Source organism: Myiozetetes cayanensis, unplaced genomic scaffold (assembly GCF_022539395.1).
Source record: "Myiozetetes cayanensis isolate MyiCay16 unplaced genomic scaffold, myiCay2020 scf9, whole genome shotgun sequence".
NCBI classification, from domain to species: Eukaryota; Metazoa; Chordata; class Aves; order Passeriformes; family Tyrannidae; genus Myiozetetes; species Myiozetetes cayanensis.
This window is the reverse complement of record NW_026088185.1, coordinates 21,172,193-21,198,432: the sequence shown is the minus strand read 5'-3', so window position 1 is coordinate 21,198,432 and position 26,240 is coordinate 21,172,193. Positions and strand designations below refer to the sequence as shown.

At 35.8% G+C, this 26,240-nt stretch overlaps 1 protein-coding gene across 6 annotated transcripts in view; it reads right to left on the bottom strand.

The window, feature by feature from the left end:
* Positions 1–26,240, bottom strand: part of KCNH7 (potassium voltage-gated channel subfamily H member 7) — a 223,531-nt gene that overhangs the window by 91,001 nt on the left and 106,290 nt on the right. The gene's annotated exons all lie outside the window — the stretch shown is intronic.

Here is a 26,240-nt window from a genome sequence, read left to right as displayed (position 1 = left end):
TTTAGTTAGTGTACATCATCTGCAGTTCATGTACTCAAATGCAGTAATCACTGAAACCTGACAGGCTGTGCAGTTTGACAAAAACAGACCCTGATCTGGATTGCACAAGAATAAGGAGAATAAGGAGAATAAGGAGTGTAAGGAGAGAGATAGGAAGATTTACATCACTATAACCAAGCCCAGATTCTGACTCCTTATATTTAATGTAGTACTTGTTATAATGTGGTATATGTGGCAATTAGAGTTATGTATAAAATTGACATGCTGGCCTTTCAAGTTTTGCAGCTGTACCTTCCATCCATTTAATAAAACAGTTAAGCTGTGGCACTTGCCACTGTTTCCATGGTTACAAGCTCAATGTCTTTAGTAAACAGAAAATAAGCAATTTAAGACTGTTCCATTAGAACTAAAAATAGAAGTGCTGCAGGCCAACCATTGTAACATAGACTTGTTAAACAGAGGCTCTGAAGAGAATTTAGAATAATCTTTGTGGGTTTGGCTAACTAATACTCATACACATTGAGTTTAAACAGTCACAATTATATTTATTAATTTGCTTGGAAGGAAATGATATAGACTATGTTTTGATGTGCAGGTTTATAGGCTGAGCAGATATACCCAATATCTGGAAATGGGGCTGGGCTGAGGCAATATGGCTTTGAAGAAAACAACTTCAGTGGGTCAAATGGTTATGAGTTTTTGCAAAGGAGGATGATGAGGAGTCTCAGACTCCTTTAAAAACTATCCTGCTTTTAAATGCAAGGGTGTTTCAGCTTTTAAAATGTTTCCCACAGTGCTAAGTAGTAATACTATCTCCCATTTATATAGAAGGTTCTGCCTTCAAGTATTTACAAACCTCATTTGCATGGGCGCTAGGGATTCACATCTCTGGGGAGATGCAGAAGCTGTTTAACAGTCCAGAGCTTAAGAACATGGCAAAAAGAGCTAGGGTTAAAATTTAAGCTGTGTGTAGAAATATTTAGGGAATAAAAAATAGAAAAGGTTCATCTGTGGTGTAATCCATCAGGGTTCCCTTGAAGACAAAATGCACCACAGGCTACTAAGTCCACTGTAGTTCATTAGTCTGAAGTTTTTCCAAGAAGCCTGGGCTTTTTAAGAGGCATAGAATATTTACTTTGTGTGCATGACTCTAAGTGGAATTCTGCGAGTTTACCAGGATACGACAGTCGTAGTCACTGTTAGTGTTTGTCTTTATTACAGAAGCTGTTATCTGCTATGCACTTATTAGTATCTATCTCTATTGAAATGGCAATAAAGAAACAAAAAATTCAAAATAGCAAGGATGATTCTAGTGTGATTGAAAATGAAGACTGGATACTAAGAAAGAATATTGGCAAATTCAAAAGATAAGATTTGACTTGTAGAGTTGATGGCAATAAAGAAATAATAAGAAGTAGATTGTTTATAAACAATCTTATTCAGTATTTGCACTTTAGCATCCCACTGCTCTTCATCGCACTCAGCATGTTTTCCCTGTTTTGTCTCTATACTGAATATTTTGAAAGTAAGAAATGCTTCTGATGAGCAATAAAAATGGTAATGAAGCTTTTGACATTTGCATTTCTCATCAAACAGCACAGGGCAAGTGGATGATTTAATCAGAACAATTAAGAAAATTATACCTTTATAATTAATAGACTAAATATCCAGCAATATATCAGGATTTTCTCAAGATTACTACTGAGGAGTAACCATGAAATATACCTGTTTTGTTCTCTTGTCATAATCGTTGGATGTGATAGAGGAAAAGCTGGGTATTTTCTTGTCAGCTTGAATTCCATGGATATAAGGACTCGTTTCCTTTTATTTAGGCCATTGTTAATCCAACTATTTCATCTAGTTAAATCAGTGGCAAAATATCCACATGGGAAGAACAGATTTTGCTCCTCTATTTGCTGTGTGAATATGATGTATGATTCTGTGGTTATGTAGTCAACAGCATGATTTCACAAGACCAGACAGACTGGTATGAAAGAAGTAACTGCCAAAATGTATAAATAAGTGACAATAAATATTTAAGAAACAAATATTTAGGGTATATTAGGTTTGTATAAGGATATATTACACCATTTGAGAAATTCTGATGAAGAAAAACCTGTCTAAGTATCTGTCTGCTTAGTGTTTAAAGTTGACTTGTTTCAGGACTACAAAGCAGGCACATAAAACCAATTAATCTGGTTCATGAAATTTATTTAGCCTTCCAGTGATTATCTATAGAAGATTTTAAAACAGATTTTTATCAGATTGCATCTTCTAGATACAACTACATTCATTTATTTGAATTGTAAAAGCTTCATTGGTAAGCAATTTGGAGGATAAATACAATTAATACAACATTGAAGGTATTCCAAATTCTCATATGAAAACCTCTGACAAGAAAACTTAAAAAAATTACACATCCCAAACTACTGTTTTGATATAGCCTTCCTGGGAAGAAAATCTTCACAGGCCATTACATATGCCAAGCTCAAAGGATCTCTGAAAAATGAGACAGTGGCATTTAGTTAATTGTTTTAATTCTGCAGAAGTCCCGTGTTTCACACAACAGGGACTCTTCCAAATCCATCATGGTTCTATAGGATGGTTCTGCAATCCCTTTGCCCTGAATGGGTTTGACAATTGCTATCTGCATTTCACAATTAAAAAAATCAGACTCCTCCACTCAGTACAAATTTGAGGGCAGGCTTCATAGGGCTAAGACTAGTTCCAACATATTTTGGAACCAATCTTGGCTCCCTGTGCCAAAGCATTTATGACTTCTCAGATATTTTTTGTTACTAGAGCTGCTATAGACAACTGACTAAGGCAGTAGAAAGAAAAAGAAAGAACATGTCCTCTGTGTGTGTATATAAATTTTTGGGCAGAGTGACCTCATACAAGAGTTTTCTAGGATTATGATAATTTTTTATTTCTACGACCTACAAATAATCCACTGTAGGTGTCTGTACAAACCACAGCCACTTCTGCTCATTTAAAATTGAAGATGACAAAGAAAAACTCAAAACAGAACAAAAGAAGAGCCAACAACAACTTGCCTATGAGAACAAGACCAAAGACAGTAAAAAATAGGAGGCAGAGATACTGTCCATTTCCAGATATGTGCAGTCTTACTTGCTGTTTGAAGACAGCTCTTAATGAGACACTTCTGCAAGATTTTATGATAATATAGGAACAAGAGAAGGAAGCTGGGCATTCTTTCCACTTTTATTAAAAAATCAGTATTTTTATTTTGGAAATAACTACTTTCTACTTCCCTCAATACAATTCACATTTTGACATCAAAACAAATGCTAAAAATGCCTTCTCTCAGAGGCACAAACTGAAAAGTATCAATTATAGTAGAAATATAACTGAATGTATTTCATATTCAATTGTGTGCTAAACTTAGTCTTAATTCTACTACCTTTTTACTGAAAAGGGGGACAGAAAAATCTGCATAGTTCCCATTTTCTTATTAATAAGATGAAATACTGTTTTCATAGTTTCATTTTTGACTAGTTACCATGACGTTATTAGAGTCTGATCACTGTTGTACTATGCAGAAACTCAATATTCCTCTGTTAAGGAAAAGTTGAGTTCCATAAATACAAAGAACATAACAAATCACATTTTTTAATCTCATGTCCATGTTTACTGTCTTAGTTGTCCTTTCAACATATGGCTTATGGGGATTGCCCAATGTTAATACGGACTTCCCTGGGAAAAGAAAATAGACCTAATGTGAGAGAGAATTAATGTGGAAAATCAGAAGACCTTCTCCGGCTGAGCCTATCCATCATGGAGTCTTCATCTTTGGGATGAAAAGCCAAAGCATGACTTTCTAGTAACTCCTTAACTTTCCAAATTCAATATTCTCTTCCTTCCTGCCTTCCTTCCTTCCTTCCTAGTGGCCAAAAAAAGGCATCACTTTCTACTTCTTTCAACATGAGGTAGGTCTTGGAAAGTTGTTTACTCAGCTTATTCAGCTCCAAGGTAGTACCTGTCCAGGTAGAAAGTAAAGGGAATTTAATTAAACGAAACTTATGTGCTGGTCTTGGGAAGAGAAAGATTGTCCTGCTTTGTGTGGACATTCAGGAAGGCTGAAGCTGTGGGCTTTATCCACCATGTGCAGCATACAAATTAGTAACAAGCCCCTTAGGACCATAGGAAGTGAAGTTAATACCAGTCTTTTACTCTGACCCAAACTGCTGTTTATAACCTTTTTTGTTACTGAATGCTGGCAGACAAAGGACATGGACATGCTCCTTACATCGATCAGTGCCGAAGAGTCACAGGAATTGTGCAGAAGAGGATTTAGTTGGAAGGCCAGATGGGAGGGCGGATGCAAAACCTTATGAAATAAGGCTGTCTCTTCCACATTGTCACTAAGACTTTTGTATTCTTGAAATGCCCTAAGGATAAGCAGAATATCCATACTTGATACAGCTTCATGTGTGATCTGTAATTGTGACCTTATTCCCTGTTGTCCCACAGCTACTTCCAGCCAAACTCTAAAAAAAGAAATGGAAGTAAGCCAAAACTTTTTTCCTATGTGTTGTCAAGATTCTGGTAATAAACAGGTTTAAAAACTCGTTTTAGCAAACAAATGCTCTCATCAAGCTGTGAATGGTGCAGAAGAATGACACTTGAAAATGACTGGTGGTAATTTAATAATGAGACCAGTAAAGCAAAACATCTTATATTATTGAAAGGTTATAGACAAAAAAAAAAAAGGAAACTGGAAGAAAAACAACACCTAGGGAATATTTGCTCTGCCTTGTGTGGTTTCTGTGACTTACTGCTGAAGAAAGTCCTTTCTTTTATGCTTAAAATTCAGAAGCCTATTTACCTGGGCTTTGGTGTCCCCTCTAAGCAAACAGTGTATTAGTTGAGATTTAGTTGGCATTTAGAGACAATTGCACTGGGGAAGTGTAATGAATATTCAAGAAAAGCCAGTATGTCAAATAATGAGGCATGATGTGTATTGTGATGTGGGGACTCAACATGACCAATCAAGGGATGAAAATCTATTCCTTTGCATTTCTATTCAAGCACAAGCCAGGAACAATGCAGTATGTCACAAGGAATATTGTTTCCAGTCTACTTATTGCAAAGGTTTGCTTTCTTTCCCAAATCATAATAAGAGCTCTGTTCCTGTAGTGCTATATTGAAAATAGTCAGGCAGAATTTCACATGATGTTATGTTAAAGGGCTCCAAATACCTTTGCAAACCCATTTTTGTGTCAATTAAAACTATCTACTAACAGATTTTCAGAACTTGTTCTTACTGTTTACACAATAAAAATGAATGCAAGAATAACTGAATCTGCCCTGAGAATATTTCCCAGCCCTTCATGCTGTATAAACAGATCACTGGAGACAGACACCACATAACTACTTGCTCAACTCAGTAACAACCCCATGAAAGAAATATCAGACAAATACTTCTGTCTTGTTTTACCTGCAGCTCTTTCCATCTTTCATTTATTCAGATCTTTGGAGACATCCGATTTGTAAAAAAAAACTTTAAATTTTGTCAAAACTTTGGCTCTAACGGAAAGAATAACCCTTGGATGTTCCTTTCCTCTCCATCCCATGTTTGTTGTGTAGCTGCACACATGAGGAATAGGAGGAAACTTGATGCTAAGACTAAAGATGATTATTTGTAGCCATAAAGAGCATCTATTCCAGGAATCCCAGGTTGCATTGCAAGTCTTGCCTGCTGCTGACCTTTGAAGTGTACAGGTATAATTTTACTTTCTTCAAAAATGTTAGGACTGAGGCATTAAAAAAAAGTGTTTTAACCAAAGCAGCATCAAAAATGAATGAAGAAATTAAGGATAACACAAAGAAACTCTTGACTCCATTTTCACAATTGAATTAGCACATAACAGCCCCACAGTATTAAAATGTTTCTTGTATATTTCCACAGAGAACTTTGGGCAGTGGTTTGTACAATTCTCTTTATCTTTTTCCCATGTCTTCTGAACTGTGTCTTTGTGTCACCATTTTCCAGTTCCATCTGACTGAAAATGAGCTACCTTGAGTGGCAAGGATGAGGAATTCACAAGCTTCCTATTAAACATGCTGCAGATGTATCTGTGTAACTGTCTCTTCTGAAAGATTCACTGCAGAGAACAACTAAAAATAGATGGCAGGTTGAAATGCATTATATCCCTTTTCAGTTGAATAGCTATTTTTAAGGGGGATGGGTAGAAACAAGAAGAGTATATTTGGCTGATATTTATTAGGGAGTTTACCCTGATTAAATGAGACCTACTTCCTTTGACATTTTACTCCACCCTCTTTAGCAAATATATAATCATTCTGTCACTGAAATGGTTGCTGATACTAAGATTTGATTTATAGGACCATTTAGATGTTGTAAGGTATTAACTTACTCTGTTGAGAGGTGGGGAAAGAATTTTTGAACTAACAAACTAAGAAAAAAATTACTCTCTGGAGCCTGTGGACAAGTTCATTACTGGTCTGGTGTATATGAATATCTCATTTGCTCTCCCTTAAATACCATTTATAAAATAATTAAATTTGTAGATAAATACTCTTCAAATGCTTACTCCAACATTTCTTATGCTACTGAGTTGGCACAATTATTGCTACCCTCCTAATTATAATATCTACACCTACACTAGGAGGCTATGGTGACTAATTGTAATGCTGACCACATTTTTTATGGGAGGACAGTTTCCTAATGCTTTGTTGCTTAAGCATATATAAGCATGGACAGAGGATGTAGAGCAATTAAATATTTGGCAAGGAAAGAAAAATGAAAAATAAACAAGCAGTGATGCTGTATGTCCTTAAAGAAGAGACCAATAAAAGACCATAAAATGAAAAATGGTAAAAACTGCATATGGAAGGGTAAAGCCTTATTTAGGTTCCAGGTAGTATGTAGAATCATTTTACTGAAACCACAGCTGGTCCAGAAATCGCAAGATAGGCTTATTTTCTTTCTGTCTCATCTCACCTTAAAACTACACTTGAATTTTGTCAGAGTGAGTTTATCTAGAGCACAGACTGAAGGCAGGAGGCCCAATTCCTACAGTCAGTCTTGAACACTCTCTCAAGCTGATCTTTCTCAGAGTATACTCTTGCACATGCATAGTGGGGTGAAAGCTAGGTCTGAAATTGTTTTCTATATGGGTTCTCTTTACTTTCATTTTGTTAAGCTGGTACATTCAAAAACAGGTGTTACTTGAATCATTTAGACCCCATTAGACCCCAAACCTAGTCTAAAATTTCTGTTACATATGACCTGTTTCCTCCAGAGGTATATAGCAAATAGTGTTGCTTCCGAAAAGCCATGTCTCTGACATGTTAATAAGAATATTCCTGTCTCTAGAAACGCAGTTAAGCATCTTGTGCCCTTGTTCTTGCATCTGTATAAAGTTGCTGAGCGCATCACACCCAGTGTATTACCAGATGCTAAGCAGTCAGTCACGGAAAGTAAGGAAATTGCACAGAGGGCTACATCTACGAAAAGAAATTAATGTTAAACCTGTAAACTCTTTGCAAATTAATTGTTGAATAGCCTAAAAGGATTTTTCATTCTTTTGTGCTATACATGTTACAGACTATGTGAATGAAGCAAGTCCAGTTCTTCTTATCTTGTTTTCTTAGTATGAACACTTGTTTTATGGACACTTGCACAAGTTATAGTGAATGCAGGATATACTACACTTCATGGATTTCAAAACTCAACCTTTTACCAGGGAAATGTTGCAAATAACAGTGCTATTTCAGAAAGCAAAACTAAAATATTTCACTTAGACATTTTCAAAATTAATTTTTTGTTATTTTTAAAGGACAATATCAAGATTTTTATCTACATTGCGCACTACATTCCTGTGAGAAAAAAATAGTGTTTCAAAATGCTGATTTTACTGAAAATACATAAAAAAGTAATTTTTCAGGATTTACAGTGAAGTATAGATCCACTGCTTTCTCAGCTGCACTTGAACTGGGGACATTTTTAAAGAAGAGCTTTTTGTTTTGTGGATATACTTGACTAGAGTTTTGTCTGTTAACAAAAGAAAATCCAGAAAGTAATGTCACAAAACATAGAGTAGCCCAATATGTGACTAATAAAAAATTACCAATACCTGGTGTCATTGGATATAAATCAATACCACTTGAAAAGGGTCAGTGATGAAAGATCAAATTCTTTCCTGAATTCGAAGAGGTGAGTGAAAAAAACTTAATAACTTTGCCCAAGTAATAATAATGAAGCACTATGTTTTCAGTTGTATCAACAGGCATTTACACATTAGTTTAAGTAATTTTCAATTATTTTTCAGTCTTTGTCAAGACAGAAATTTTTTAATAAAGGAAGGTCATAGAAGTAGGAATTGCATTAATGCAGTGAAATTATGTACAATTAGAATAGTTTGAAAACAACTGGATTTCATTGTGAAAATGCTTTGACTATTTTCATTCATATTTTCACTAAGCTTATTTAAAGCATTGCACTGAACAAATACCAGATGTATAGCTCAAGGTGAAAAACAATGGTAGGAAAAATTTTCTGTCATATTTTTTAACAGAAAAATAAAGAACTACAGAACTTAATGTCTGCTTACAAACATTGTTATGATCTTAAAGTTAAATATACCTTAAACATAAATCTTTAAAAACCAATGAACTGAGAATTAATGGTTCTAGCTTCTTATTTTTTAGACATTTGGCCAAGAGTTAGCAAGTATTTAATTGTATGTGTTAAAATTGATGATGCCTTTTTTCTTCATTTTCCCCCCTCAATCTTTCTTTCTTTCCATCTCTCTAGTTCTCTTTTTCCTCCAAGATATTCTCTTCTAAACCCTCATTAGAAGCTATGCACCTCTGGGCATTCAGCTGAGAAATGTCTTATTATGTTCATGAGAAAAGGGATCTCAGGTTTGTTGAATATTGCCCATCTTGCAGAAAATGTGCAGATTAAGACTTTTTTGGCAAAAGTAACCTCATTTATTTCCCCAAATTAAACTACATGAACTATTTTAAGAACTAACTGAATAACCTTACAAAGCAGAATGGGAAAAAAAAAAAAAGGAGAAAAAAAAGGGTAAAAAAATGAAGACAGAACTCCATTTCAGTGATTTGTTTCATTTGTTCAAGGTATTGGCCCAGAATACACTATGAGGTAAAAGAGTGATCCAGATTCTGTCGGCACTTACACTGTGCCATTTCCGGGAGATTAAGGTTTGGGGTTTTCTTGTGATGCAGTTCTCAAAAGATACCAAAAAGAAGGTGGCAATAAATGGCCATATAGTATGAAGGGTGATATAGAAAAACAGATCAACAGCAGGTTCCCTGAGGCAAAAGAGAAATGCTGTCATTTCTGCAAATTTTCACAAGTGCAATGTACATTCAGTTCCATTGGCCAAGTGGAAGAAGTACCACTTTCTATATATAGATGTCTTTCTCACGAAAATCATACCCTTGGAAAATCATACTCATGGAAACATACCCTTCCTGATACTTTATAATTGATTTGATCATAAGTAGCTTGAAATACACAAATCTCAAACTTACAGAAAAGAAAAAAAAATTAAGAGTCATCAGGGTCAAACGTAAAGTAATTTTGTGCATTATAGCACTTAACTGTAACCAGCAAAATGTCTCTGAGGGGGGCAACAGCCAGACACAAAATGAGAGATTCTTTTTGTATATAATAGCCATCATAAGGTCTTGGTAACAGAGACAATGATCTGGAAACCCTCACCAGTGAAAAAGTCAATACTGAAAGCTGATGGGAGTGTTCAAGCTACTGGGATCGTAAAATAAGTGGACGTAGAGTCCCAGGAAAAACAAAGTAGTGGCATTTGGGAGTTCTTGGTAGTACAAAATCATTGGATTTTGAATGCATATAAATAAATGTGGTGAGAGAGCTATGTACTGAAAGTTTGTCAAAAACACCAGTAAAATATTAAATTTTTGTAAAAGTAAAAAAACCTGTTTTCTAGTGAAAAGTCTCCATGACCAAAATAATGAATTGTTAATTTAAGCTCTCATTAGAACTGATAAATATGAATAACTTACTGGACTAGAAGTTCATGACTGCCCTAGGGGTAGTTTTCATGACCTGATTGCAATTAGCATAGACAAACAAAGTACATTCCCAAGCAGTAAAATAGTGATTCTTCCAGATGGGTAATTTTCTGTGGTTGAGAAAAATGTAAGCAGAAATAATTGGGAAGAGAAGTCAGAAAAATATATGAATGAAAAATTGGAATTCTTAATGAGAATGTTAAATAACTAAAGAGTAACAATTCAAATGTGCTTAAAATCTTAGCTGCAAATCCATCTGCACTGAATGCAAAAGTAAGTGTAATAAATAAGAATTAAGACCCTCATGGTGAACAGAGAATGGAACAGAAACTGTGGAAACAGAAATTGTGGAAACTGAGAGGTATGAAATATCTCAAGGGAATAGAGGAATGTGACAACTAAGGAGTCTAATGAGAGTAAGTGGGTACATTAAGCAAAAAACAACTTCAAAAACAGAAAGAAATTCTTTACTGGGAGAATGGTGAGGTGTTGGAATAGGTTTCCCAGAGAAGCTGTGGGTGCCCCATCCCTGAGAGTGTTTAAGGTCAGCCTGGATGGGGCTCTGAGCAACCCGATCTAGTGGGAGGTGTCACTGCCCATGTCAGGGGGCTTGGAACTAAATGATCTTTAAGGCTCCTGCCAACCCAAGCCTTTCTATCACTCTGTGATTGTACCAGCATTTATAAAAGAAATATAGTGGTTGAAATGATTGTGTGGCTGTGAGCCTGACATCAGTTGTAAGCAAAACAAGGAAACCTGTGATGATAGATTAATTTAGTAAAGAATATCTGACAGGAATATAATTAAGTCCCTCAGTGCGGCAACACAGACATTATTAATGCACAAGAAATCTCATTTGATGATTATATTCTTTGTATAAAAAAACAGCCAAGTAGTCATTACAGGCATATGCTTTCATAAGGTATTCTACTGATTGCTATACAATATTCCAATAAAGTAATAGCACCATACTTATGAAAAGCTCATTACATGGTTTATAAATTGACTGAGAGCTTCCAAAAAGTCATTAGCAGAGGATGACAATTCAGTGCCAGTTTCTAGCGAAAGTCCACAGAAATGACCACAATAACACTAATTTGCTTTGAAAAGATCTGAAGAAAATATAAAATCACTTCTATGAAATGCATGGTTGCTTCATGAACTAGTTGTGAAGTGGCTAATGATATGCTAATGAGTCAAAATAGAAGCATTTGAATTATTCTGTAATTGGGACATTAAATGCAAACAAATGCATCATGAAACGGTAAATTTAGTCAGACAGTTATAAAACCAGGGCATGTAGGCTGAAATGAAAAAAAGTATAGCCATATCCTGGGATGTACTGTCTCACAAAAGAAATAAAAGGATAATATGTAAGAACGATGAGCATAGCCTGTATAAAGAAGTAGATTAAGAAGTCAGCCTTTCCCTATGTATATAGCACTGGGGGGACTAAAACAGGATTACTGCATACATTTTCTGGCATCTGAATTCCTAAAGTACATGGAAAAATTGGAAGGGGCATAAAAATGAATAGAGGAATAGCATTCTTCAGAATGGTGTGAATCTTAAAGATGTCAATCTTTGTTGTTTAGTGAAAAGTAGTTTGAGAAGTGACTTGCATTGCAAGAAGTAACTTCATGGAAGGAGTACTGAATACTAAGGAGCTGTTGAGTCTACCAGAAAGAACCTGAATGTCTGGAAGCTGAAAGGAGATAATTCAAGTTGTATCCTCTAAAATGCACCATCAGAGGAAGCAGTTATTCTCCCTCTCTTTATGTTTTCAAATCAAGACTGGAAGAAACAGAAAAGTCCCTTTAATCAACAAACCCTATGTACTATTCATCTTCAGAAAGTTCTAATGCTTCTTCTAAAACTCTCATTTCAGTTGAAGGAGGAAATCACTGCTTCCTGTCCCAACCTTTCTCTGAATACACAGTACTCCATAAACCAAGTAGCTGCCTCTGCTCTCCCTGAACTTGGGATTAAAATTTCATGTGCTCTTCTTAGTCAATTGGTGAAATTTCAAAAGCTGATCATGACTTAGTCAGATTTGGATGTTCTGACTTTAGTGGTGGGATCCCAGTGGAAGCAAGGCCAGGTGACATGGGAAAAATACAGAGATGCTGCTTGCCACTGTACTGAGAAAATTCATGTGGCCAAAGCTCAACTGGAGTTGAAGCTGCCGGAAATGTGGGGGTCAATAAAAAGGTTTTTTTTTTTCAAATACAATAATGGCAATAGGAAACATAGCAATATCAATGGCCTATTACAGGATGAGGATGGTCACCTCCCAAACAGGGATAGAGACAAGGCAGAGGTGTTTAATGCTTTCTTTGCCTCTGTCTTCAACATGGATGATGGACCAAGGAGGTCTCAGTGCCCTGAGCTGGAGGACCATGACTGCGACGATGATCAACTCCTACTTGATTCTGAATTTGTGTGTGATCTGGTGCTCCAGCTGGATCCCTACAAATCTTTGATGGGAATCATCCCAGAATCCTCAAAGGGCTGGCTGATGTCATCACAAAACCTCTCTGCTCTGCACTGGTGTGACCTCACCTTGAATATTGTGTGCAGTGTTGGGCACCACAATATAAGAAAGATATCAAGCCATTAGAGAGTGTCCAAAGGAGGGCAATGAAGATGGTGAAGGGTCTGGAGTGGAAGCTGTATGAGAGTGGTTGAGGTCACTTGGTTTGTTCAGCCTGGAGAAGAGAAGACTGAGGGGAGACCTCACTGGTCTTCAACATCCTCACAAGGGGAAATGGAGGGGGAAGTACCAATCTCTTCACTCTTGTGACCAGTGAGAGGACTTGAGAAAGGTGCATGAAACTGAGTCTAGGCAGGTTTTGGTTAGACAGGAAAAGGTTTTTTCATCCAGAAGAAATAGGCTCCAGAGGGAAGTGGTCACAGCACCAAGCCTGTCTGAGTTCAAGAAACATTTGGACAACTCTCTCAGGCACACAGTGTGATCCTTTGGGTGTTCTGTACAGGGCCAGGAGTTGGACTAAATGACCTTGATGGGTCTCTTTCAACTCAGAATATTTTAAGATTTTATGATTCCTTGATTCCATGGGATCACATTTCAGTAGGTTTGGGCCCATCCTTCTGTCATGGTGAGGTAGCAATGGATTCAATTCACAAGGCATGATTCCTAGCCTTTTCCTCTTTCCAGATGGCTGTGGGACGCATGTCTGTTTTTCACTCAGATGCATTAGCAATGGTAGCTCAGTACTCTCCAGGGCAATGTGCGTAAAAATGTTGTGCCTCTGTTTTTCTCATTCTCTCCTCATTAGGAAAGGGCACTGGATCCCAATGATGACCTCCCAGTAATGGAGAATGCATTTGGCTCTCTGGGCTGCATTCGCTGCTCAAATAGCCGTTTCCTGTCTTCTTTAGGGAAAAGGCATAGGCCAGATGGTGATGCAGGGTGAAAGCACTGCCAGTGCAAAATCATTATCATTAACTACATTTCCCCACAAATAACACATATTTATCTGTCAAAAATGTTGTGAAATGCTAAAACTTTACTTTGTAATAATTCTATTAGAAAAAAAGCTCTTTTTATCTACTAACAACTCCACCTGATTAACTAAGAGCATAACTGTTCACGGACACAGCAGTGGATTTTATTCTTTATTTTTGAAAGTAAATCCAGCTTAACATCCCCTAACCTTCACAGAAAGCTCATGTTCTTAGGTTGGAATTATGCCCTTAGTATCCATACTTGATGGCTTCACATGATGTCCTGACTACCCATATGTATGTCCATCTGTTAGGCTGGCATGGTGCCCTCCCACAAGTTACTGGACTTTGGCCCTAGGACACAGCTGAGGACTGAATACTTACTTAATATTTTATGTGACTTTCTGCCTGTGTGGATGTGTGCGTGTGTGTGTGTGTGTGCATGCTGTAACCCTTCTGTTTGTAATGGACAGGATGGAAGGTATTTGCCTAATTTACTACAGGCAAAATAGTCTAAATGGAACCCAGAACATCTTTTGCTAGGGGAGTTTTTGATAGAAAAATGATAAGCCATTTCATGGAGTGAGTTGGATTTTCTAAGCTGAGTATCTAAGTCTAAACAGTTTAATAGCAAAATACAGGGTTTTTTTCTTAGGAGGAGATGCAAGACCACTGATAGATCCCAGAATGCCAGAATGAAGTTTTCATGTGCTAAACACTAAAGAGAGAGGGGTTTAGAAAGATCCCCTTCCTAAAGGATTTTTGAAAGTCTTAGAATGATTTTATTTTGCCAGTTTTGCTTTTCAAGTTGAACAAAATTGTTGGCTATATAGCTAAAAAAATTGTAGTTCTCTTATCTACTGCTTCTGGGTGTCATGTATTTCAGAGCACACATCCAGACTCAATCCATTTAATCAAAATGTGTGATTCCAATGTCCTGTCACTGCAAACCCTACAGCTCCTGACTCAAGATCTCCTCCAGGAGATGCTCTGCCTGCTGCTTTTCTTTTCTATCACTTATGCATGCTTCCTCAGAGGTCCTACTAAGCTGTAGATCACTCAGTATTTTTTGTCAAACGTTACTATACAGCACACTCTCCCACTTTTGACTTCTGATTTACTACTTCGAAAATACAGAAAAGGAAGAAATATGGATGTAGAGGAATTTCTAGGGAATTTTCTAGCGAAAAAACACTTAAAAACTGAACAAATACTTTTGCAAATTAATAAAATTGTTCCTGAAATAAGTTTTCTAATGCTTCCTGGATGATAAATATTTGATTACTGCTGAGAGAAAGCCTGTGCTCTTCTGGGAGGCTCATTCACCCCACCCATGAACCTTTCTATAGAAAAACGAGTGAATAAGGCTCTGAGTTTCAGGTTCTTTTATGTGCCATCTTGGCTTTCAGTTTCCTGTAATAATCCATCAACCTTCTTTGGACATCTGTTTCAAATGCATTACAGTGATTTGCTTGAGACATAACTTGCTCCAGGCACAGTGAAAAATGGAATTCATAATACAAAATGATGCACTGTTCACAGCCACAGCCCACTCTGTCAAACTGTGTGTTCCATGTGCTGGTTCTTAAGACGACTTATTTGGGTGTCTGTATGGGAAATAAAACTCTGCTTATAATTTTGTTCTTTTTGCATGGGCTGAATTTTAATGAAATCCTGGTTAATAATCAAGAATAAAAAGGGTTGATGATAACCTATCATGTATCCAGCCTTGAAAATATCCTTTAGCAGCACCCTGTCAAATATAAGTCAAAGTTTATTTCTCTCATAGTAATCTATTTGCCATATTCAGTCCTTGTTGATTTGGAAGTTTAATAACTCTAGGCATTGACTATCTTTCAGTTTGCTAAACTGATGACCCTTAGCAATTGAGAAATTCTTACTGGTATTTTCCAAGCATCTCCTTTTAGATTTGTTGCTTAAAAAGTAGGGATGTGTGATGGGGGTTATTGACTCATGTAAATTGGTGGCAATTTTAAGGGCTGCATTTTTTTAACTGTACAATCTCCTTGAACTTACACATACAGACAGCACACAAACACACAGACACACACATGCACGTATGTAAGACGAGACGTGTTCTATATAAACAACACTGTAATCAAAGGCCAGGATTGTCTGACACCTTTTATTTTGAAAGTGTGGTGTTTACAGTTGCATTTTTTTGCTTCAATTTTTAAATTGACCGTTTCCTTCCAATGCTCTAACTTCATTGTTGTTGCATAGAATCAGCAAGTTATTCACAATAGTAAGACAAGAGAGCATTTATATCAAGGGACTGGAAATAAAACTTCAATTATTCTGAATTCTCTTCTACAGGTTATGGATGTATTTTAGGAAAACTGTTCCCAATAGGCAATAGTTAAATATCTTACATGGATTCTTGAATAATTTATTCATGATATGCAAGACTGAATAATTGAAGAAAATGAAGAACAGTAAAATAATAATAAGAAACATGAGTGCAGAAAATAACAGTTAAAACTTCCCATTGTAGCTTCATTTCAACATTAAATATTGGTAGATAGGAAAATGAACTCCAGTTTTATTCTCTTAAATATCAGAGATCATATTATTTTCATAAGATTTTGTAAGATTTAATGAGCTGTATAGATTTTATGTGCTGATTGAGTCACCTTTATCTCAAGAAATTAAAATGTGTAAATTACATCTTGTTTATGTAATTTCTGACTATTTTAAAACTATTTATTTTAAGATAATAATTTTTTAATATACACAATATGCATTTTTTCTGTGGGGTGAAACCACTACAGTCTACTGTAAGCTCATCCTTTTCAAATTGCAGTAGATAAATCTGTGGTAATCTCCTTTGCAAGTACGGCATAGAACATGTTATAAATACCACAAGAAGGGCAAAATTTACTGTGCAGTAAAGGTCAAAGTGATAAAACCCATTAAGAGTATAATGAAGCCCATTGGCACGGATTCAGCTAGACATTTAAGTAGATGACAATTTTTTAGCTTATGAGAAGTCCCACTGACTTAAGTGTCCTGCTGAATATTGTCACTAATGTGTAGTTTGCGTATTACTTTATTTATTTTACATTATTTAGACCTAACAGTCAAAATATTAGGCTTTGGGTAGATATCTGAAATGACAGTGGAACAAGTGAAATATTTACTAAGCTCCTCGTGAGTAAGAGAAATTAACAAAGACTTCCATACAAACATGTAAACTGAAGTCAAATCTGTACTCCTGCCCCAGCTTTTTTCTACTTTTGAAAAACTTGTAGTTAGGAGTTCTCCTATTTTGCTTCTACTTACACTGGGCATTGACTTCAAGAAAGGTGGTTGAAGCCCACCTTTTTGTTGCAGCACCACAACGTGGTGGGGCTCACTCTCTGAGTCAGCGTCGTGGTTATACCACCCTCAACACCACCGTATCATGTAGCTCAGCAGAGGACCTGAATTTCGACATATAACTCCATGTGCTTCTCTGATCACCTTGCTTATCTTGTTTATCCATATCCCAGTACGAATCCGGATATAATGAAACTGTAGTGCTCCCTTAACTCAGAAGCAAATCAGGCTTTGTGTCCCTGGGTGGAGATATGTCTTTGTATCTTGATATCTTTATATCAGGAAATACTTTCTTTAATAAACATATCTGTGGAGAAATTTTGACTTTTTCTTGAAAAAGAACCAAGTGAAAGAAACAAATAAAAATGTTTTCTTGTGAAAACTTAGTTTTTAAGTTGGAAATAGTAAACTGCTACAGAGCCAGGTGTAAGTCATTTATATTATTTATATTTATATTTATATTTATATTTATATTTATATTTATATTTATATTTATATTTATATTTATATTTATATTTATATTTATATTTATATTTATATTTATATTTATATTTATTGCTTCATCTCTCATGATACCTTATAACTGAGTGATTCTTAGAATAGGCAAAGTACTTGTACAGATGTTTAAAAAAACCCCTAACCCCCCCTAAACTTATGACTGAGAAAAATAAAAATATTCCATAGACATTGGTTTGATACAGATCTAAATATTTGTTTTAATTTCTTCTTAATAGGAATGTATCACTTTGAAATATCTTTATTAACAGTAAGATTTTTCCATTAATTTTCTCCTCTCCAAAAAGCTGTACTAAATTAGCTTGTTTTAGACAGACTATATTTTGAGTTGCACCGTGTGTTTGGTCTTCCCTCAGGTTTATTCAAGTTTGTGTACTGAGACCAGCAGTAAAATACTGACTTTAATAGATGGTATTTGTGTTGAATAGTTGTAAATAACGTGTCCAAATTCACTACTTAGCTAGGGAAACAGTTTTGGTGCGGGTGAAAATTCTCTCACCGTAAAACTCTGAGTTCCCTCTCCTCAAGCAACTCTGAACTGCAGTACAACCCTAGAAGGATTATACATACCCTTTGGAAAAAAACACTATTTCACGTCACGGAACGCACTTTGTCCATGTACTTTTGAAGTAGTGCCATATTAGTGTTCCTGTGTTCAGGTTTGTTGTGTGTTCTGGTTAATCTTGTGCTGTGACTGCAATGGACTCCTGAACCTCCCTCTCAACCCTGTGTTGCCATTTGACACCCAAGAAAAGCAGGGAGACTAACCTCACTAAACCATAAAAGGAGAGGGATGAGAAGACATGGGTGAAAGCAGTAATCAATCTCACATGAGAAAAAAGAGTAGGAATACTACATATTCTGCAAGTCAGCAGATTTCAGGCTCAAAGGGAAGTCTAGAAAGCATTCCAGATAGAGATGTCTGTAAAAGTCAGTGGGAAAGAAAAGAAATGCCTCTCTCTTCCTTGACAAAACCTATTTCTTAAACCAAGGTAAGCATTAATCAAGATTATAGTGTGTATGAGAAATAAAAAGTCAGTTCAGAGCCAGTTAGGAACATATTCTGCTAAACCATCCATTATTCATGTTAGCAAGCTAGTGTGCCCAAATCAATTTCTATGCTTTGCTGGAATTTACTATTGTAAATTAATATTAATTTAATGAAACATTTTGTGGCTAATTCTTTTTACCTTGTTTAAACTCCCCTTAGAGAAATATTTGAGGGGTGGTACAATAGACCATAGGAATACCTTCACAGTTAGTTCTCCCTAAAGAATCTGAAAATTATATTTGCCTATGAGGCTTCCTTTAACCTTTAGAATGCATGTAGTAAAATCACAACTTAGGCACTTTCTGGTATTCGCTTGTTATTAAATTGTATTTTAAAGTAATAATTGTCATTTTAATGGCAAGTTTTTAATCATCAACAAATTAGACCATGTTACATAGCTGTTCTGATAGCTTATAATGGAAGTCTTTAAGTGCCTCTTGCCTGTTTTTTCTCTTCACTTTCTCTACTCAGGATACAAATATCATTACTAGGTAGGGGGAAATTCTTCTGTTGGCCCCATCAGTAGCAATCCTAAGTGAAATTTGTCTCTGTACAGATATCTTGCATGAGTTATCTTGCATGTGTTTTGAGCAGCTGGACAAGTATGCATTTTTGAGCACACAAACGGCAAATTGAAGGCAAACTTTTAACAATCCAACTTTAATGACACTGCAAACCCTATTACATGTGTCTAGTGAAGTCAAAGATGAATGGCTCTGCTTTTGCCACCTCAGAGTTATCACAGGTACAATATGAAGGTCATTTTAGCAGCTGAGTTATTTTTCATAGTAAAGAATACATTTAACAAAGTGTCTTACATAAGCTGCTTATTTTTCTGAGGTGGAATTTGTCTTACTCAAGTCATTGAAATCAAGCTTGTTTATTTGTCTGTGAAGCATTTATATAAGTCTTGTAAGACTTAAGAATTATACAAAAAAATGTAATCCTCTGCAGTGAAAAGTGTCTGTAACTAAATCCTAGCATAGTGTTCAGTAAGTCATCCTTACCAAAGCACACATTCCTGTTTCAGGAAGAGCAATGTGGTAGGTGTTGAGCAAGTAGCACTTTATAAAGAATGTTCATCATGATGAGGTTATGAAAACAACTACTTAGCCCTGGCAGAGAGAGGGGATGCACTCATTGTCCTTAATACTAGGGATCTGTCCGTTTTCCTCCTGTCCACTAACCTCTGTGGTAATGATCTGAAGCATAAAGGTTTTGCTTAGTTTAGGGTGTAGCTGTTTGTCTTTGGTCTTTGGTGATTCAATTCTTATTAGATAAAATTAAATTTCCATATGTTGACCTCACTCAAATAGAAGATTTTAGTCGTAACAAGTTCTGCCATTTGGCGACTTTGATGACAGTACAGAAAACTAAGTTCATGTTACTCTCATAAGCTTTGTTGCAATGTAAAAGACCTGTCTTGTTTTAATTTGTTACCATCACAGGTGTTATCTGAAGTGCTATTCTCTGCAAGCTATGGCTTGGCTCTTTGCCAAGCTCTGACAAAGACTAAAATCCTGCTCATATCACTGATATTACAGACATGGAACTACAGTTGAATTCTGCATGTAATGCCTTCCTAAAACAGGAGGCCTTAAGTAGCAGAACTATGCAAGCCCTTGAGTAGCATCAACCTACAGATACTGGCATGCAAGAAAGCTTCATTCTTTTCACTTGTCTATTTGACCTGATGAGAGCGTGCATTTATATATTTTAATGACAGTGGTATATAACATTTGAAGTCAAAGTATGTCATTATACCAAGACTACTACATGCTGTCCAAAATGCAGACTAAAGCTACACTAATCGGGGAGAGGGGGTGGGTGGGTGGAGAAGGATTTTTATTTCCATTTGTCTTCTATCCAAACTGCACTGTACTTTTGCAGTTGAAAGGATATCATAAAATATTTAAGTTGTAAAAAAAATTTGACAAAAGCCAGACTAGACTTAGAAACCTATACATTAGGAGCTGTATTGCTTGCACAGTCTAAATTAACATATATAGTCTAAAGTAATAACTGTGAATACACAGTTGGTGCAAATTTTGAAGATCTATTAAAAATTTGAAAAAAGGGAATATTTATAAATAGCTTATAAAAATATAATATGAATAACTACTAATTCATAACTTCTTAGAAATGCTGAGAATTGTATGGAACACTTGAGGACTAATTTTTTACTAGACTGTATCTTCAGACCTCTTCCTGCAGAAATATCATACCGGTTATGTCTTCATGTAATACTCTAGAATGCGGAGAAATGAAGGTAGGAATACAATACTTCACTAAAGGGCTTTTATACTCTTTCCATCTCACTAATCCTATCCTATTACCTTGGAGCAAAATTCATAGGGTATTTTTCTGTGTTGTTGTTGCCTATATTTCCCATCCACATGAAGAGTCAATATCACTGTTTATCAGTTATAAATAAAGTGTTACTGTCAGAGCCCCAGTCCAGTGTATGGGCTCTGTTCCAATGTGCAGCCAGAATGCTTTGGACTTGTATCATCTGATGTGTATTTCTGTTCACATGGCAGAGGCCAAGTTCTTTCTAGGTTCTTAGGTTCTTTCTAGGTTCTTAGGTTCTTTCTAGGTTCTTTCTTCTTCTGTGGGTCTGAAGTCAAAATGTGCCCCTGAAATGACTTAGGCAGGTATCTAATTTTGTAAGAGGTAACATAGGACTTAATGCAGACAAGGACAAATTTATGTTTTAATAATAAACACTCAATTATGCCTAATTTCTTCTACTCCTGAGCTCTTCAAACTCTGTGCCTGCATTAGAGCACAACACTGCATATCTGTGATTGTCATGCAGTGAAAGACAAAATGTGAATAACTGTCTATATTACTTCTCTGAATCACACAGGGCTGTTTTAAGTTGTCCAGTGCTATTAAATACATAATTATTTCTAATTTTTCCTTTAAAACTTTCATCTGCTAGAAATATTTAGCTTTATTTGCATCTTCAGGAAACACAAGGAGAAGATACTTTGAAATTTTGCCTCTACTACAGACAGAATATTCCCTAACGGGCAGCATAACATCTGTGCTTTCTGCCAGTGTGAGAAAACTGGTCATGCTACTGAAAAGCAACAGTGGTGGCATAGGCAACCTTATCCTCCAATCTTTTCCCTGCTGCTGAACAAAGAAATGAAAATGATCTTGCAAATAAGTTGCATTAATAAATTTTCTCATCTGTTAAATGAGATGGAGTTAGAAAAAATTTCCTTGATAGTTCTCCAGCTGTCAGACTAAGTCCTAAACTTTGACAAAAAGGAGAATTTTAGAACAAAACTATATATTGTTCCTTCTCCCAGAAAAGTTAGAGACATGTTAGGAAATAAAATATTCATGGAAGTAATAACAGTACTTATGCTCTCAAAATCCCATATATGCTGCTACAAAGCATAAGGTACTAGCAAAACTTTAAAAATATATCCTTGTTACCTGTATAGGTTTTTTTCAAAGTTAAAATTATTAACCCAGTGGAAAGGTTCACAGTACAGTGTCTAATACCCAGTTATTATTTAGAAGTGGTATTTCCATGAATGATGTAAATAGCTAAGGAGAGTTTGCCTAAACATCTCATTACAATAATAAATGACAATTCAGTGACTGGTAGTTAACTGGTAAAATCACCCAACTGCTCTTGTATCGTTCTGTTGTCTTAAATTGCTAAATATGCTGTGCATTATTTTTGCCTTATTTGTTTTACAGCTTGGTCCTCTTCTAACAAGTTGATCTTGAGCAGTCATTATTCTGCCCCCAAGTACTTCTTCTCTGATGCAATATCATATTTACCAGCTTCCACATATGAACAGCAGATGGTTTGAGCTGAATACACAAAATCATATTTGACTGTATGTTGCCATCTTTTGGTTCTGTTGTGATAGCTAAGAATAATTTGCCTAATTGGTCGGTAGATATGAAAGTCTGTTTTGATTCTAGCTGCTTACAGCTTCACCATGTTTAATAGCAGACAGATATGGGAAGTATGGTTTGGTAAAAGTCACAGCATGTAGCTTGTGAGACCACACTTCCAAACACTACTACAAACTGCAATTTTATTAATTTTTAGGATTCTGTCCCACTTTGTTATTATTTTTTTGTTTCTGCTTTATGCAATAGCAGAGAAGCTTACTGTTTCGGTTGTTGATAAACTAGGAATTTTTTTTTTTTTGTGCTGAGTCATTTTATGTAGAAATGCAGAAGTGCTCTACACTCTTCTTATCCAAATACTTATGTTGGATGATTTTGAAATTGCTTCATGTCTCAGGTGTTTATTTAAAATCTCAGAAACACAGTCATGACTTATACAAGATATGCTGAGTGCTTAAGAACAGAAATATGAATATATATCCAAAAGATACTGGCATGGCTAGAAGGAGTTGCCTGCCAGCCTTGTGGTGGGGTGCCTGCCTTCAGTGGTTGGGGTGCCCCACAGCAACCCTTTTCATGCAATGTGAGACATAGTGCATAACTTACCATAAAACTGTCTCTATTTAGCTGCAGTGTGAAGTGGAAAGTGCAATTTTTCTTGTCTCCTTGAACTTTAGGCATTTAAGCCCTATCAGAACTTGGCTTGAAAACATTTCTAAAATTGAAACCTATTCCTGTATTTTGGGATGAGACACAGATGTGCAGAAGTGTGTCCTACCTCCTTACCAACGCTTTGGCTTCCACAGATCAGGAAAGCGACTAAGTTGCTTTCCACCCATCAGTGGTAGTGCCCTGATTGCTTGCCTCAGTTAGGGCCTGAATTTAAATAGCTTCTAGTACAGTATACATATATATAGTGTAGAATAAATGAAAAATGCAGTTTTATGTGGAAGAAGATCCACTGATAGTTTTTCTGTCTGCACCTGCAACAGCTCAGACTTGCAGTAACTCTCTGGAAGACTTGCATTGTGCAATGACTTCACGGGCATACATAACAATCTTTACTGTTTAGTTTTGTACATAGAGGAATTAGCTTCAAATGTATGTTTTCCTGTAACTATATCTTTGCATTAGCTTGTTTTGATTACAATATTTGAGGAAGTAATAAGTACCTGCTAAATATTAGTTTTGTAATATGGTTAAAATATACAAATAGCTTTCACTAAAGCAAACACCTTTAGTCTCTAAAGTACTGATCATGGATGACGTATAGAAACAAATTTTTTTTTCAAAAGGAAAGATTTTTAATGCCATCATCAGTTGCTTGCAGCTGCTTTTAAAAAATACTTTGCACTTTTTATGACTAATGTGACTCAGTCTACATATTCATTATCTTTAAAAGCCTGTGCAGAAAGAGAGCAACATTAGAAGATTTTAAAAATCCTACTCCGGTAGTGTTGTTAAATTAAAAGTAATTTATAATCCTTTTAGGCTGTCCATATAACCACTCAGAAACCATTGGTACTGAATGACAAAGGAAAATCCAGCAATCCCAATTTCACATCTACCTGTTACTGTCAACAGTCATGCCTACCTTGATATCTAAATACAACTCCAAAAGCATACTGGAGGAGGAATTAAATTACTAACATGGTAGTTAGGTTTCTGATTCTCAATTATTTTGCTACATAAGTTGAAGAAAATTACTATGATTTATAGCTTTTCCTGCCTATTAGTATACTAATAGCAACTCATTCAGTATCTCGTCCTAACTCACTCGGGCTAACAAATTAAATGCACTATGTTTCTTCTAATATATACTGGTGCTAAAAAGGCTATTGTAATAAGGTATTATTAACCACAAGATTACTTAATTCTATGTACAGACTGTTGGTTATAACAACTTCAAATAAAACTAAAAATATATTCAACAGAAAGCAATTAAAGAGATGCTTGATAGAAGGAGGCTTACAAATTCTAGCATAATACTGAACAAAGGAATTAGGTAGTTTACCACAAGAAAACTAATGTAAATGGGCTCTATTTTATTTCAATGTACAAAATCAGGGTCAGAGTAATTATCTTCTCAACAAATGAAGGATAATGAAAAATAACTACCCAATTCAAATAAATTAATTTTTATTTCAAAATAATCACAGTGGTTGTGCAAGAAAGAATCATGTCACTAAAGTCACAGAAACTCATTTTTTTGTTACTGTTTTAATATGAAGTACAGTAATATGAAGTACAGTGGAATGGACATGAATGATTTTTCCACCAAAACTTCAAAATAATCCAAACCACACAGTTGGGAGAAAGATATTTCTTTTCCTTTTCTTCAATCTGTTTAACCTTTGCTCTAATGCTGGAGCAGTTTCATCAATGAGAAGCTACTGAATGCATCAGCATGTATCTTATCACTGAGATTTATCTTAGTACTCAGAACTGCTCTAGATAACTAAATGAGAAACCCCACGGCTACAATGGCTACACCAGCTTGGTGCTAGGTTGATGAGAATTTTCAGAGAAAAAATTATGACTAAGGGAATGGATGTTGCAGGGCAAAGAGGGAGGCCTTTTGACCTTAATTTTGTACTACAAGACTCCAGGATCACTCTTAGATACCCTGTTTGTCTCTGCTACGTTTAAAAGTGAAGGAAGGATTCTAGACACAGACGGATGAAACCAGTACCAGGGTCAGCCACTACAAACTGCAACCATTCAAGAGTAGGCAGACTGGTGACAGTGAAAGAGGAGAGAAGCTTCAGGCTGCCTGTGTGCACCAGCCATTCATATATTCTGACAAAGCACAGGAATACCCAGTTGCCAAATTCACTCGCAGATGCACACAATCATTATGTGTGAGTAACTTACTAGTAGTTAATAGTTTCTCATCTTTAGAAGTATCTTCTTTACTAAAAGATTTTCTGTAAATATTTTTTTGTCTACTTTGTAGTGTTAGCAATTTCAAAGAGCTGTCACTATCCACATGAATAGAAGTTTGAGGCAGCAGAGCTAAAGGCTAAATTTTGCAGAAACTGCATCAGCATAAGCCACTGTTTCTGCAAACAGAAACAGTCTGGGTCTGTCTTGGGTTGCAAATTTCCACTTTATTCAACCTCTTCCCTTGTGCAAGTACAGATGTTTGTTTGACTGTAAAACCATAACAAACTGAAATTAAACTGGTTTCTGGGTGGCTAATACTAACTTAATTCTCCTCCCTATTCCAGATCACTGGAGAGACACACATCCCATTGTGTAAGTGGGTAACATAGGGTCAAAAATAAGCACTTGAAACAGACAAGAGTACAAGAAGAGAATAGGACTCTCTCAGCATCAATGACAAGCTGTTTATGGTTACAAATTCATTTTCAGAAACAGCTAGGCCTAATTACCTTAATAAATAGATTGTACAGGATCAATTTCTTTTCTAGCACTGGGCCTTTCTTTGGCAATATCAGAAAGTCCAGCCTAAATTTTGCCTTAAATTTAGCTGTGTCTATCAGTTGTGCCTACAATATATCTTTTGTTTGTGAAGAGTGTGTGGATTATTCCTTAAATGATAATATTAACAGATACCAGAAAGTTTCAGCTAAAAACATGAACTCAACTGCTTTCTAAGCAAATGTAAAATTTTCATTTTGTAACATGGTTGTTGACATCAGTTTTATTCCACTAACAGGAGAAAAGTGTAAATTTTGAATTAATCTTTGATTACTTTCATTAATGCCTGTAGGGTTTATGCCTTCCTCATTGTAAAATAATGCTACCTACTGTAATACAACGAATTTTTTAAAAAAGAACACTTATTATAGACTTAAAAGCAGCTCTCACTGTGACACTGTTTCAAGATGATTGACTGTAATAGTTTCAGATTGGTTGAAATGCATTATAGGATATGCATTATATATCAAGACAT